The 14,474-nt window shown below is 37.8% G+C and overlaps 1 long non-coding RNA gene and 1 other non-coding gene across 2 annotated transcripts in view; both read right to left on the minus strand.

Moving 5' to 3' along the window:
• LOC132597763 (uncharacterized) overlaps positions 1-14,474 on the minus strand; it is a 2,174,902-nt gene that overhangs the window by 880,572 nt on the left and 1,279,856 nt on the right. The gene's annotated exons all lie outside the window — the stretch shown is intronic.
• LOC115841858 (U6 spliceosomal RNA) lies at positions 8,522-8,627 on the minus strand. Its single transcript, XR_004035006.1, has one exon. It is a non-coding gene; the product is annotated as a U6 spliceosomal RNA (small nuclear RNA).

Raw genomic sequence — 14,474 nt, forward strand, 5'->3', positions numbered from 1 at the left:
TTCTTAGCGAAGAGCATTTGGACTACAAGTTCTGAGAAACAGTATGACTCAGCAAGGCCCATGAGTCAGGCTTATTGGGGTTCAACAGCTTTGCCCCTAACTCTCTGTGTGAAATTGGACATGTTTTTCCACCTGTCTTAATTTCATCATCTATAAAGGTAGATTAAATGAAACCTAACTGTTCATTTGATTGCTAGATGACTAAAAAAGCATAAACACCTGTATTATACAAATGTAAGCAACACATGCTGCTTCCTTTTAAAATTCTTCTACTCAATCCATTCTCATTTCTTACATGAGAAAATCCGTGCCCAGTGGGGAGAATGATTTTACCAATGTCACACAGCTGTTTTTCGGTAAAAAGTGGTACACCAGAAAGCGCACTGAATCAAGATGAAAGGGGTTTAAATCCCAAGTTTACTTTCCAACGTGATGTGGGGAAAGTTACGTAAATTCTCTAAGCCTCCGTTTCCTCATGGATATAAGGGGGTAGTAATACTGCTCTGGCTAGTCTCTGGTATGCATTTACTTTATGTTCCGCTAAGAAAGAAAAATGTTCTAGCTAAGGAGCTTGATAGAAGACCCCCACATAAATCTGGGATACTAAAGGACTATGCCCTCCAGTGAGATAATGAGACAACCAGGAAGCGTGCATGCCTCAGTCTTGGTGGCGGAGTGGGCATCTTTCTTAAGAATTGAAACCACAAGTGCTCAGGCCATATTGCCTTCTGGATTTGCACTGTAAACCCTGTGTATAACCTCTCATCCCCAACAAAAAGCAAAAAACTCTTGAGCAGAAAATTTAAAGTGGGCTTATATTGACAGTGCCCCCCATGGGACTAGTGGAAGCTGATGTCTCTAGAAAATCTTTAATAGCAGCCCACAGAGATTTTAAGATATTTTAAGATCCATTCCAAATTCAAAGATGTGAAAGTATGAAAAGACATGCATCTTAGTATGGATGAAACATGGTAAATATGGTAGTGCCTCCCTGATATGATTACTGTAAGGAATAATGATTGCATATATACATATGTGCATACACACACACGTGTATGTTTTCCTGTGTGTATGCATCTTTTTAACTATGTGTGGCTTTGAGTGGGTCTCTGAGGACGACGACATCTGTGGTTCCTAAGATCCTCTTTACTTTGCTTTGATGATTCATCTGAGAATAAGCCATGTGTCTTTACTCACAATCATTTACTTCTGTCAGGTCTCAGGCTCAAATTACGGCATCCTTGGTTGTACTTGAAATGTCCCACAGCAGTTTAATAGCTCACTTTTCTGAAGAGTTAAGAGAAGTCAGTTTCTACTAAATTCCTCTTTATCACCTGCAGTTTCTGTTCTAATCACCTGATATTGTTCATTATCTCCTTTAGCACTGAAATATATTCCTATGCCAGTGAAATCTATTCCCGGACAAAGGCAGCAAAGGAATCCCAGGAGAAGCCAGTTTTCAATTCCCAGATTCTAATAACAAAGATGGTAACCTTTTGTTGCAACCTTTTGCAACCTTTTGTTTTTATGCCACAGTAAGATCTTTCATGAGGGATTAATTTACTAAAGACCACAGAGGGGCATATCTACATTTCTTATCCATAACTAATTAGGGAGGGACAAAAGGGCTTTCGGTGGGGAGGGAAGTGTGTTGAGGAAAAGGGAAAGATCAGAAAGTCTGCAGAAGGACGGGATGCCCATCCTTTCAACACACCAGTTCTTCCTTACGATGCTATCGACTTTCCAATTCCCTTGCACAAGTGGGTTGGCTGGATGAAGAGAAGCATGTGAAAGCAAGATTAGAGCTTGGAAGGAAGTCACTTTCAGAAGGGATAAGGTCAAAGTCTTTTAACCAGTCACACATGACAAAATATCCAAGTGTTCTTCTGAGAGCAAGGGACCTGGGCAGGATGGAGACTAATGAAGACGTTTAATGGTATAGAAAAACGTATTTATCATCCATTTATTCATCCAACAACAATTTGTTGAGCATAACCTAAGTGCTGTACACTCTGCTAGGCTCAGAGGAGAGGGATAAAGTCTCTTGTTCGGCAACTGTTTTGTCAGGGTACTCTAACAATACACATTAGGAAAGGAAGGAAGACCATCTTCCCCAAGTGAATGAGGATATCCTTCCTTTCTTCCATCCTTCATGTGTTTGTCAGTGCAATAAATATTTGAACTCATGCTATGTGCAAGGCACTATGTTCCACCTGGCGGTCAAGGAAATCTACAATCTAGTAGACACATACACTTTTGTACTCAGGATGTGCTGCAAGGTCTTGTTCATAGCAGGTGTTCAACAAATCTCTGTTAATAATGCTAGCGACAAGGACGATGACGGAGCCCTTAGACTTTATTTCCAATATGTTGCACATTTAAAATAAAATATTTGATGTGAATCACAATTAGCTATTAATTGCCTATTTTAATATAATGACACATTTCAGCAAAAGATTAATCTAAAAAATGTCAGGTGATTCTTTAGTGCATAACTGTTTTTTTCTTAATAAGTTGAATATTAATTTTTTGAAAGGAAAACAATCTGAGTGTTTTGAAGAAGTCCTGACACCAGATTGGCAAAGAAATTATATATTAATTTAGATACTGCTTAATAAAAATATGATTTCACAAAGTGCAACTTCACTTTATATTCCTCCTGAAAGCTTCTTTATGAAGGATCTGGGAGACTGAGCTTATGGAAGAAACACGAAAGTTAAGATTCAAAAGCATAGGTTCAAGGTTGTGACCTCAACTGTTATTTTTGCATGAACGGCCACTTCTTCATCCAGACACAGGAGTTAAGTCCCTGCCTGGGGCACTGTTCGGGGCTGTTGGAAGAACCAAGCGGAGATGATATGCGTGAAATGCATTAAGACCTACGTTAGGATTAGGAGTTTTATTATTGGGCTTCTACAACACTTCAGAGTAGAAAGGGGAGAAAAGAGGACATCTTTTGCTGTCTCAGATTCCTGCTCTAATTGAGGACCACACTGAAAATAATCCATACCTGGACTGGATATGAGGCCACTGTCTGGAAGATCTTGAAGGTAGTTCCATCTTTGAGATTGCTTCTACTAAATGTTAAATATTTTGGGGTGGTTACACTATGTGATGAAAAGACAAGGGACTTGACCTACCTGCCATTGAACCCCAAGTCTTGTGCTTATCAGCTATGGGGCCACAGAAGGACTACTTAGTCTGAACACAGAATCCTCAGCAAAGAACACAGGTACCTGGAATTATTTCTAGAGCCTACAAGGTACACATAAAAATTATATTTCCAAATCCTCCATGATGTTCAGGCAAGAAAAATAGAAGATCCTTCTCCCTTCCAACTTCTTCAGGAAGGATGAAGTTAGAGGCAAAGACCCTGAAGAATGATGTAACAGAGTGGAAGGAGGTAGACAGAGTGCGTTGTGGCTGTGTAACCTGGGCTAAGCTTCTTCATCTCTATGAAACAGGTAAAGACAGATAATTTAAATCACTTTGTGCTCACTGAATTTGGGGCATACTGCTCTGGACATTTCTGGGAGCTTCCTCAATATCTGCTTTCATCTTCTTCCTTGCTAACAAACCCCTAATTAAGTTCAGGGTGGCATTATGCCCAGCCGAAACCACCGAATCCCCCAGCCTCCTTTGTAGTTGGTGACACTGTTCTTAATGATGTGATAAAAATGAAAGTCACTCCTTGGACCTTTGGAGAAAACTTTTCAAATGCAGGCAAACTCAGCGGGCATTCACCCTTTGCTCTTGATCTTCTCTTTCTTCTTGTCTGGAACATGGAGGCAATGATGGAGACTAGCAGCCGCAACTCCAGTGAAGCACAAAGCTTACATACCAGCCCTGGCAGGCATCTTGTTGCAGGAGACAATTAAAATTGCCACTTGGCTAAACCACTGTAGTTGGACTTCTGTTACATAAAACTCAATGCATATTGTGAGTGACAGAAGGACTTCATGAAATAATAAAGTTCTTCTGCCACATCTGATATATGTGTGTGTATATATATATATATTATAGAATATATTTCGTACCATACCTTTACTAAATATTATGTCCCCTTCCTTTTTCTTGAAAGGATGGAAAACATACGCAAGGACTCAGGACAGAAGCCCTGTTCAGGAGTAAGGAATAATTTGCACCCGTCTTGATTATAAATAGAGTAGTAACCAATTAGGGTGCAAAACCAGGAGATGAAAAGTGGAGGCCTCAACATCAGGAGAGAGGCAGTGGTACGTATTGTGCCCCCAGTATTAAAAATGAGAAAACTGAGACTTGTTAGAGAACCTTTATCTTTTTCACATGATATCTCTTCTGAGAGTTTCCAGGCACACAGGGAAAAATGTTCACAGCTTTCAAAGGCTGAAGGTCTGGAAGGGTTAGAGGCAGTGTTTTCCAGTCCATGTGTCCTCATGGTTGTGCAGGAGGCCAAGGGCCTGAAGATGATGATGCTAATGTGATCACCTAGGAAATGTACTACACTCGAGCTGGACCACTGGACCCTAGGTTCAAAAACATAGCTCTCTACTTTTTACTAGCTGTTTGATTAAACTTGAGTAAGTTATTTCACCTCTCTGGACCTCATTTTGTTCAAGTAATAAAATAGATGTAATACCTAATTCATAAAGTCCATGTAAAGAGTAAACAAATTAATCTGATTAAAATGCACAGTCTAGTGTTTAGCACATAGTAGGTGTACTCAATAAATCTTAGTATTTATTAACATTATTTTTAGCTTTTACTTTTCAGTCAACTGTACGAAGTAGAAACAGGTTTACTATCAGAAAAAATATCACCATGTTATAAATATGCAGGAGAGAATCAAAACTGTGTCCACATATTTGTGGAAAAAGAAAGCTGTTGAAAACTAAGCATCTCAGCTGTTTTTGAGTTTTCCCATTAACATTTGTTTGCTCTTTTCGATTCCTTTTGTTTTTTTTTTTGCTAGCAGACAAGTGGTAGCAGGTGCCAAAGTTTAAGGGAAAATATGGGAGAAAAATTTAAATGTGATTATAAATATCTCTTCATTAACTCTTTTTTTCCATGCAAATTATGTGGCGGTGTAAGAAGAATGTAACTCAGGGAACCAATCATGTTATGCAGATGAGTCCTGTGTTGGCTTCTAGAAGGCTGGGCTGAGGCTGCCCAGCAGAGGCAGATGAAGAGCTTCCCAGTGGGGCCTGAAGCATCAGGTTATGGGTTTTAACAATCTGGGTCAGGCATAGGATAAACACTGGTCCCAGTTTGCCTGGGCCTTTTCCATTTTTAGCATGGAAAGTGGCACATCCTGGGAAACCTCTCAGCACTGAAAAACCAGGATAGGTGGTCACTGCGAGGGAGAATATAGATTCAGCAGCAGGCGAGATACCAAATCTAAGTAATCAGGCAAACCTGCAAGAGACATTTGACTTTCCTCCTCCACCTTCTATCTCGTGCCTTTGCTCACTTTTAAAGGACTAGCCACAGTCACTAGACAGTCAAACCCATGCAGTCAGACAGAGAAAAATGACAAAAGGGCAGTGATTGTCTTCTGCGGACTCTTATTCCCTCTCCCTCATTTCTTTGTTCATATTCAAAGTGTATTTCTGGGGCTATTTTTCCCTCTGCAAGCAGAGCAGCGAAGCTGTACTAGTGGCAACGGTGGCAGCAGGGCAGGGCAACCCTGGAACAAAGACTTAATGGACATGGTACCCAGTGTGTCAAGTTCCAAGTAGGTATAGTGCATTCAAAGTGACTGTCTACATGGATCCAGTAAATGAGATAACACAGAAACCTCATTCAATCTAGAAAATGCAATCTGGTGTATTGGAGACAGCCTAGAAAGCAGAATATTTTAATAGCCACATTTTTGAGCACTTAGGATGTGCCATGCAATTATATGTGTTCTCGTGTAATCTTTTAACACTTCTGCGAGGTAGTATAGACCCGAAAGACTGAGGCTCAGTGACAAGTTTGTGGATGGAGAAAGTGATTTTCAGTTTGACCTGTGCTAAAAACTAGGCAGATCTCCTTGGATGTGTCTTTTTGCCACAGTGAAAATATACCTCTTTATATTTGTCCGTCCAATGGGTCCTCCTGATTTCCCAGGGTAAGTTTCAAGATTAGCTAAGAGAATAAACATGAAATTACTCTGTAAGATGCTATTTAGATATAATCACACCTCCCCCTATACCTACACACACACAAACACACAGGCACATACACCCTAATACACCTAGTAACTTTAGGAAATTTATTTATTTAATATTTCTGACAACTGCTAACCAAGAAAAGATTTGGGAGTGGGGACCCTGGCTTTAGCCTTTGTTGGAGTCCTGCCACTCCCTCTTCAAGCCACACAAAAGAAATGTGATGTTAATACAAAGTGCTGTCCTTTCAAATGCAGCTTCCTCTATGTTCTTCCTAATTAGAAATTCCATACTCCATCCTGGCTCTGTGCTGTGGTTTTACATCTGTACATCTCAATTTTTGACTGTTTGCCTATCTATTGGAAATATAGACACAACTAAAATACTCATGCTTAGAATACTGATGACATTCCAAGTATCTGTGAATGTTAACTAGGATGTGTTATCTACAAAAGAGAAATGGTTAAAATTATAATTTGTTTCTTGTTGTCTTGTGGGATTTTGATTCTGTAGTGATACTCTTTTTTTTTATAAACAGCTTCTTTTATACTTGATAATAGCTCATTTCTGTCATATATGATGAGGGCTTTGTATATCAGAGCAAGCCAAAGGCTGGAAACTTCTAGGCAATTTGGCATTTGAAGAAAGATTTCAATTCTTGATTTTAAAAGTTTGCATTTAAAGCAAACTGAAATGCTATTTGATATAGTCCTACACCAGCAAGTATTCTATTCGTGTCTGGTTCAAAAGAAAAAAAAAAAACAAATTTGCAAAGTTCTAATTTATTTACATTAAAAAACAAACAAAAATTTTTAAAATCTACTTGCTTTGAAAAAGGCCATCTGAAGTTTGCAGCCTCCCTTTAGAAATAAAAGTAGTGTTTTGTCAATGGCAAAACAACCCCAAATATCAAAGGTTTCATGATGTTGAAAACTAAGATCCCAGGAGGTCTGAGGGACTTTGAGTTAAACATACATATTCTCTTATCTTTTAAAGGCTTCAGATGTACATCCAAAAATTGCAAGGCTATCTTACCGCAGAAGCTTTCTAATGTCTTTAGTGCACTGATGAATAGAAATGAGTCAAACTGCTCTCAGGAAAATCACTGGAAGGAAGCATGGTTGTTCTTTCACAGGTATTGACCAAATCAAGAAGGGCTTAGAAAAGCACAGGGATACACATGCTTTAACCACAGTTCTCACCTTCATATGGATCTCATTGTTCCCTTGGATCTAGTCCTGCTGCCCTCACTGAGTCCTCATCATTTAAGATCTTGTATCAAGGAATCATAGAAACTCATGGCTGAAAGGGAACTTAGAAGTCATCCAGTTCAATTTCCTTTTAAAGCTTCAATTCTTTCTATAGACTATGGGTCACATGTTCATCTGGCTGGTAATAAGAATCTTCCGTGATTAGGAATTTATCATCTTCAGGGTAGCCTGGTTCGTCAGATGGTTACCACTCAGAGCCTTCTCTATCATACAGAGTTGTCATTTATTCTCTTCTAGATTCCTTTCTTCCTTCCTTCTTTCATCCTCTCTTTTCCTTAACCCTTTCTTTCTCCTTCCTTCCTTCCTTCCCTCCTTCTTTCCTTCCTTCCTTCCTTCTTCCTTCTCTTCTTTCCTTTTCTTCCTTTACAAAATTTATAACTATGCCAAGTGCTATGTGGTAAAATCTGGGAAGTCATACCTAAGGGCAGGATTAAGGTTTAATTTTCTGCTCTCAAATATCTTACCTTTTGTAGTGATAACAGGAAATACAATACTGGGGTGTGTATGTGTTGACACAGAGAAGAAACAAGGTGCTGTGGGAATATGGAAATAGGACATTTGATCCATTCTTCCATGAGACTATGCCTCCTAGTCACCTAATAAATATGAGTTAATCGAACAATGGGGAAATGCAGTGGGAATTTCTTTTTTTTTTTTTTTGGGGGGGGGTGTTGCCAGAACCCATTCCTTCTTTGACATTGAAACATTTTTCCTTAGAAAATGACTTCTCCACCTTTGTGAATAGTCTTGGTAGGATGACAAGTCAAGGTGAACAGACCCTACCAAAGGGTGGTGAAGGACCTGATATGAGCAAGGCCAACTACAATCTTTCTGTAGGGATTTTGAATCTTAAGCAGAGTGACAAAGTGATGGAGAAATCATTTAGGGTAGATATTTTTTAACTAAAAAATTTACATTGAGTCATAATTGATATACAACATTGTGTAAGTTTATGGCGTACAATGTGCTGATGTGATACATTTATATATTGCAGTATGATCACCACCACATAATGTTAGCTAATACCTCTATAAGATCACATTACTATTATTTATTTCTTTTTTGTGGTGAGAATGTTTAAGATCAAGTTTCTTAGCAATTTTGAAGTATATAATACAGAAAAATATGGGACACTTCAGAAATTTGCATAGCATCCTTGCTAGGGATCATGCTAACCTTCTCTGTATCATTCCAATTTTAGTATATGTGCTGCTGAAATGGGCACTGGGGTAGATTTGTTATGTGTAACTTAGATAAGATGTATAAGATGGTCAAGGGTTTCCTGGTGTCCAGATTCAGAGCACTGCTCTGGTTTTGTCTATGCTATGAACTACACAATACCTTTCCAATATATTTCAGTTATTTTTAATCTAGCAAGAGGTAAAAATCAGTCATTGTTCGTCAAATAACTAACTGAAACACAAAGGTTGTGCAACACAGAAGGTATATGTATACACAAAACCCAGAGGCATGAAAGAACCTGAAAGTGTATCTGGAAGATGAGGTTTGAGGAAAGAGGTGAGGATGTAGGGATTGAATTTATTGGGAAACAAAGATGGAGAGACCAGAAGAGAAATGCTGATTAAATATCTTATGTAATCTTCTCAAGAGCTGAGGAGTCAAGGCATCAAAGAATTTTATTCCTGATTCTCATCTCTATCCTTATTTTTATAGAAGTGGACAATAATGTCCAAAGATCTTAAACCACTCACTCAAGAATGTGGGGGCTTCCCTGGTGGTGCAGTGGTTGAGAGTCCGCCTGCCAATGCAGGGGACGCGGGTTCACGCCCCAGTCCAGGAAGATCCCACATGCCGCAGAGCGGCTAGGCCTGTGAGCCATGGCTGCTGAGCCTGTGCGTCCGGAGCCTGTGCTCCACAACGGGAGAGGCCACAACAGAGAGAGGCCCGTGTACCGCAAAAAAAAAAAAAAAAAAAAGATATTACAAAAACTAATAAACAAAATGAAAACAAAAATATAGAAGTGACCACACAGAACTCTCAGTAAGAATATTTCCACAGAACTCTCAGTAAGAATATTTCAATGTCAGCAAATTTATTGATGTAATTCAATTAAAGAAATGAGCATCTCAACAGAATTAGAAAAACATTTGACAACATTCAGCATCTCTATCTGATTAAATATAAAACATCTCTAGAAAAACTGAATAGGGAACTTCCTTTACTTTTTAATGGCTACCTACTAATAACAAATAGAAAACATCACACTAAAATGTAAAAAGGTATGACGTTTACTTTAAGGTTAGAAACATGATAACTATTCCATCCATTACTAATATTGTTCAGTGTGTATTGAATAGTGCACAATGCATTAACAAAAGCAAAAGAAATGAGAAATTTAAAGATTGAAATGAGTCAAAAGTGTAATTAAATGCAGATGACAGATGACGTATGTAGGATATCAAAAAGAATCACCAGAACAACTATTGACACTAATTAGAAAATGGAAACAAAATTTCTGGCTACACATTTAATATAGGCATAACCCTGTTTTATGGCACTTAGCTTTATTGTGCTGTGTAGATATTACAAATTGAATGTTTGTGGCAACCCTGCATAGAGTAAGTCTATCAGCACCATTTGTTTTTCAAAAGCATTTTCTCACTTCCTGTCTCTTTGTCACATTTGGTAATTTTTGTAATATTAAAACGTCTTCATTATTATGATATTTGTTATGGTGATCTGTGACCAATGATCTTTGATATTACTATTGTAATTGTTTTGGGATGACATGAACCATGCTCATATAATATGGTCAACTTAACAGATAAATGCTGTGGTGCTCTGACTACTCTACCGACCAGATGTCCCCCCTTCATCTCCCTCCCTTTTCTCAGGTCTCCCTATTCCCTAAGACACAACAATATTGAAATAAGGCCAATTAATAATCCTACAATGGTCTCTAAGTGTTCAAGTGGAAGGAGTTGCACATCTCTCACTTTAAATAAAAAACTAGAAATGTTTAAGTTTAGTAAGAAACCATGTTGAAAGCCAAGATAGGCCAAAAGAGAGGTTTCACATGCTGAAGAGTGAACTACATTGTGAATGCAAAGAAAAAGTTCTTGAAGAAAATTAAAAGTGCTACTCCAGTGAACGCAGGAATGATAAGAAAAGGAAATAGCCTAATGCTGATAAGGAGCAAGTTTTAGTGGTCTGGATAGAAGATCAAAGCAGCTACATTTCCTTGAACCGAAGTCTAATCCAGAGCAAAATCCTAACTCAGTTCAATTCTATGAAAGCTGAGAGATGTAAGGAAGCTGCAGAAGAAATTTTGAAGCTAGCAGAGGTTGGTTCATGATGTTTAAGGAAAGACACCATCTCCATAACATAAAAGTGCAAGGTGAAACAGCAAGTGCTGATGTAGAAGCTGCAGCAAGTTATCCAGAAGATCTAGCTGAGATAATTAATAAAGGTGGCTATACTAAACAACAGATTTTCAATATATATGAAACAGACTTATATTGGAAAAGATGCCACATAGGACTTTCATAGCTAGAGAGGAGAAGTCAATGCTTTGCTTCAAAGTTTCAAAGGACAGGCTGACTCTCTTGTTAGGGGATAATGCAGCTGGTGACTTGAAGTTGAAGTCAATGCTCACTTACCATTCTGAAAATCCTAGGGCCCTTAAGGATTGTACTAAATCTACTCTGTCCATGCTTTATAAGTGGAACAACAAACCCTGGATAACAGCACACCTGTTTACAACATGGTTTAATGAATATCTGAAGCCCACCTTGAGACCTACTGCTCAGCAAAAAAGATTCCTCTCAAAATATGACTGCTCATTGACAATAAACCTAGTCACCCAAGAGCTCTGATAGAGATGTACAACAAGATTCATGCTGTTTTCATGGCTGCTAACACAACATCCACTCTGCAGCCCATGGATCAGGGAGGAACTTCAAATTTTAATTCTTATTATTCAATAAATACATTTCATAAAGCTATAGATGCCATAGATAGTGATTCCTCTGATGGACGTCAACAAAGTAAATTGAAAACCTTCTGGAAAGGATTCGCCATTCTAGATACTATGAAAAACATTCATTATTCACGAGAAGATGTCAAAATATCAACATTAACAGGAATTTGGAAGAAGGATGACTTTTAGGGGTTCAAGACTTCAGCAGAGGAAACAACTGCAGATGTGGTGGAAATGGCAAGAAAAGTATAATTAGAAGTGGAGCCTGAAGATGTGACTGAGTTGTTGTGATCTCATCATAAGACTTTAATGAATGAGGAGTTGCTTCTTATGGATGAACAAAGAAAATGGTTTCTTGAGCTGGAATCTACTCCTGATGGAGATGGTGTGAAGACTGTTGAAATGACAACAAAGGATTTAAAATAGTACATAAATGTAGTTGATAAAGCAGCAGCAGGACTTGAGAGGATTGACTCCAATTTTGAAAGAAGTTCTACTGTGAGTAACATGCTCTCAAACAACATTGCCTGCTACAGAGAAATCATTCATGAAAGAAATATTCAATCAATATGGCAAACCTAACTGTTGTCCTATTTTAATAAATTGTCACGGCCACCCCAACCTTCAGCCACCATCACCCTGACCAGTCAGCAGCCATCAACACTGAGGCAGAGAACGTTTTGCCTATGTTCTCTTCTAGGAGTTTTATGGTGTCTTGTCTTATATTTAAGTCTTTAAGCCAGTTTGAGTTTATTTTTGAGTACGGTGTGAGGGTGTGTTCTAACTTTATTGATTTACATGTGGCTGTCCAACTTTCCCAGCATCACTTGTTGAAGAGACTATATTTTCTTATTGTATATTGTTGACTCCTTTGTTGAGGATTACTTGTCTGTAGGTGCATGGGATTATTTCTGGACTCTCTATTCTGTTCCATTGATCCGTATGTCTGTTTTTGTGCCAATACCACACTGTTTTGAATACTGTAGCCTTGTAGTATTGCCTGAAGTCTGGGAGGGTTAAGCCTCCTGCTTTGTTCTTTTTCCTCAGGATTGTTTTGGCAATTCTGAGTCTTTTATGATTCCATATAAATGTTAGGATTATTTGTTCTAGTTCTGTAAAAAAAAAAAAAAGCCATGGGTAATTTAATAAGGATCACATTAAATCTGTAGATTGCTTTGGGCTCTATGGTCATTTTAACAATATTAATTCTTCCAATCCAAGAACATGGGCTATCTTTCCATTTCTTTGAATTATCTTTAATTTCCTTTATTAATGTTTTGTAGTTCTCAGCATAAAAGTCTTTCACCTCCTTGGTGAGGTTTATTCCTAACTATTTTATTTTATTTTTTGATGTGATTTTAAATGGGATTATTATTTACATTCCCTTTCTGATATTTCATTGTTAGTGTAAAGAAATGAAACCTATTTCTGTATGTTAATCTTGTATCCTGCTACCTAGCTGAATTTATCAGTTCTAGTAGTTTTAGTGTGGAGTCTTTAGGGTTTTCTATATATAGTATCATGCCATCTGCATATAATGACAACTTTACCTCTTCCGTACGAATCTGAATACCTTTTATTTCTTTTTCTCTGACATAAATCATACCAATGTCTTCTTAAGTTAGTCTCCTAAGGCAATAGAAATAAAAGCAAAAATAAACAAATGGGACCTAATCAAACATAAGCTTTTGCACAGCAAAGGAAACAATAAACAAAACGAAACAACAACCTACAGACTGGGAGAAAATATTTGCAAATGATGTGACCAACAAGGGCTTAATTTCCAATATATACAAACAGCTCATACAACTCAGTAAGAACAACAAAAAACAAACAACTTAATCAAAAAATGGACAGAAAACCTAAACAGACATTTCTCTAAAGAAGACATACAGATGGCCAATAGGCACATGAAAAGATGCTCAACATCACTAATTATTAGAGAAATGCAAATCAAAACTACAATGAGGTATCACCTCACACCAGTCAGAACAGCCATGATTAAAAAGTCTACAAATAAACGCTGGAGAGGGTGTGGAGAAAAGAGAACCCTTTTACACTGTTGGTAGGAAAGTAAACTGGTACAGCCACTATGGAAAACAGTATGGCAGTTCCTCAAAAAACTAAAATAGAGTTGCCATATGATCCAGCAATCCCACTCCTGGGCATATACCCAGGCAAAACTATAATCGAAAAGATACATGTACCCCTATGTTCATAGCAGCACTATTTACAATAGCCAAGACATGGAAACAACCTAAATGTCCATTGACAGATGAATGGATAAAGATGTGATACATATATACAATGGAATACTACTCATCCATAAAAAAAGAATAAAATAATTCCATTTGCAGCAACATGGATGGCCCTAGAGATTATCACACTAAGTGAAGTAAGTCAGAAAGATACCATATGATATCACTTATATGTGGAATCTAGAATATGACACAAATGAATTTATCTACGAAACAGAAACAGACTCACAGACATAGAAAACAGGCTTGTGGTTGCCAAGGGTGGGGGGTAGGGGAGGGAAGGATTGGGAGTTTGGGGTTAGCAGATGCAAACTATTGCATGTAGAATGGATAAACAACAAGGTCCTACTGTATAGCACAGGGAACTATATTCAATATCCTGTGACAAACCGTAAGGGAAAGAATATGGAAAACATACACACACACACACACACACACACACACACACACACGAGTCACTTTGTTGTAGAGCAGAAATTAACACAACATTGTAAATCAACTATGCTTCAATAAAAAAAAAAATCGAGGCAGGATTATGCTAAAAGATTATGACTTGCTGAAGGCTCAGATGATGGTTAGTCTTTTTTAGCAATAAAGTATTCTATAATTAAGGTATGTACATTTAAAAAAACATAATGCTATTGCACACTTAACAAACTACAGCATAGTGTAAACATGAATTTATATGCAGTGGGAAACTGAAAAATCTGTGGGACTCCCTTGATTGTGATATTCTCTTTGTTGTGCTAGTCTGGAACCGAACTTACAATATTGCTAAGGCATGCCTGTATATACAATCAAGAGTATGCCTCTATACCAATAACCAACCGTAACGTGCAGAACATAATGAATTTATATTACAAAAAAATACTCT

This window comes from Globicephala melas, chromosome 8 (genome assembly GCF_963455315.2).
Source record: "Globicephala melas chromosome 8, mGloMel1.2, whole genome shotgun sequence".
Taxonomy (NCBI): domain Eukaryota; kingdom Metazoa; phylum Chordata; class Mammalia; order Artiodactyla; family Delphinidae; genus Globicephala; species Globicephala melas.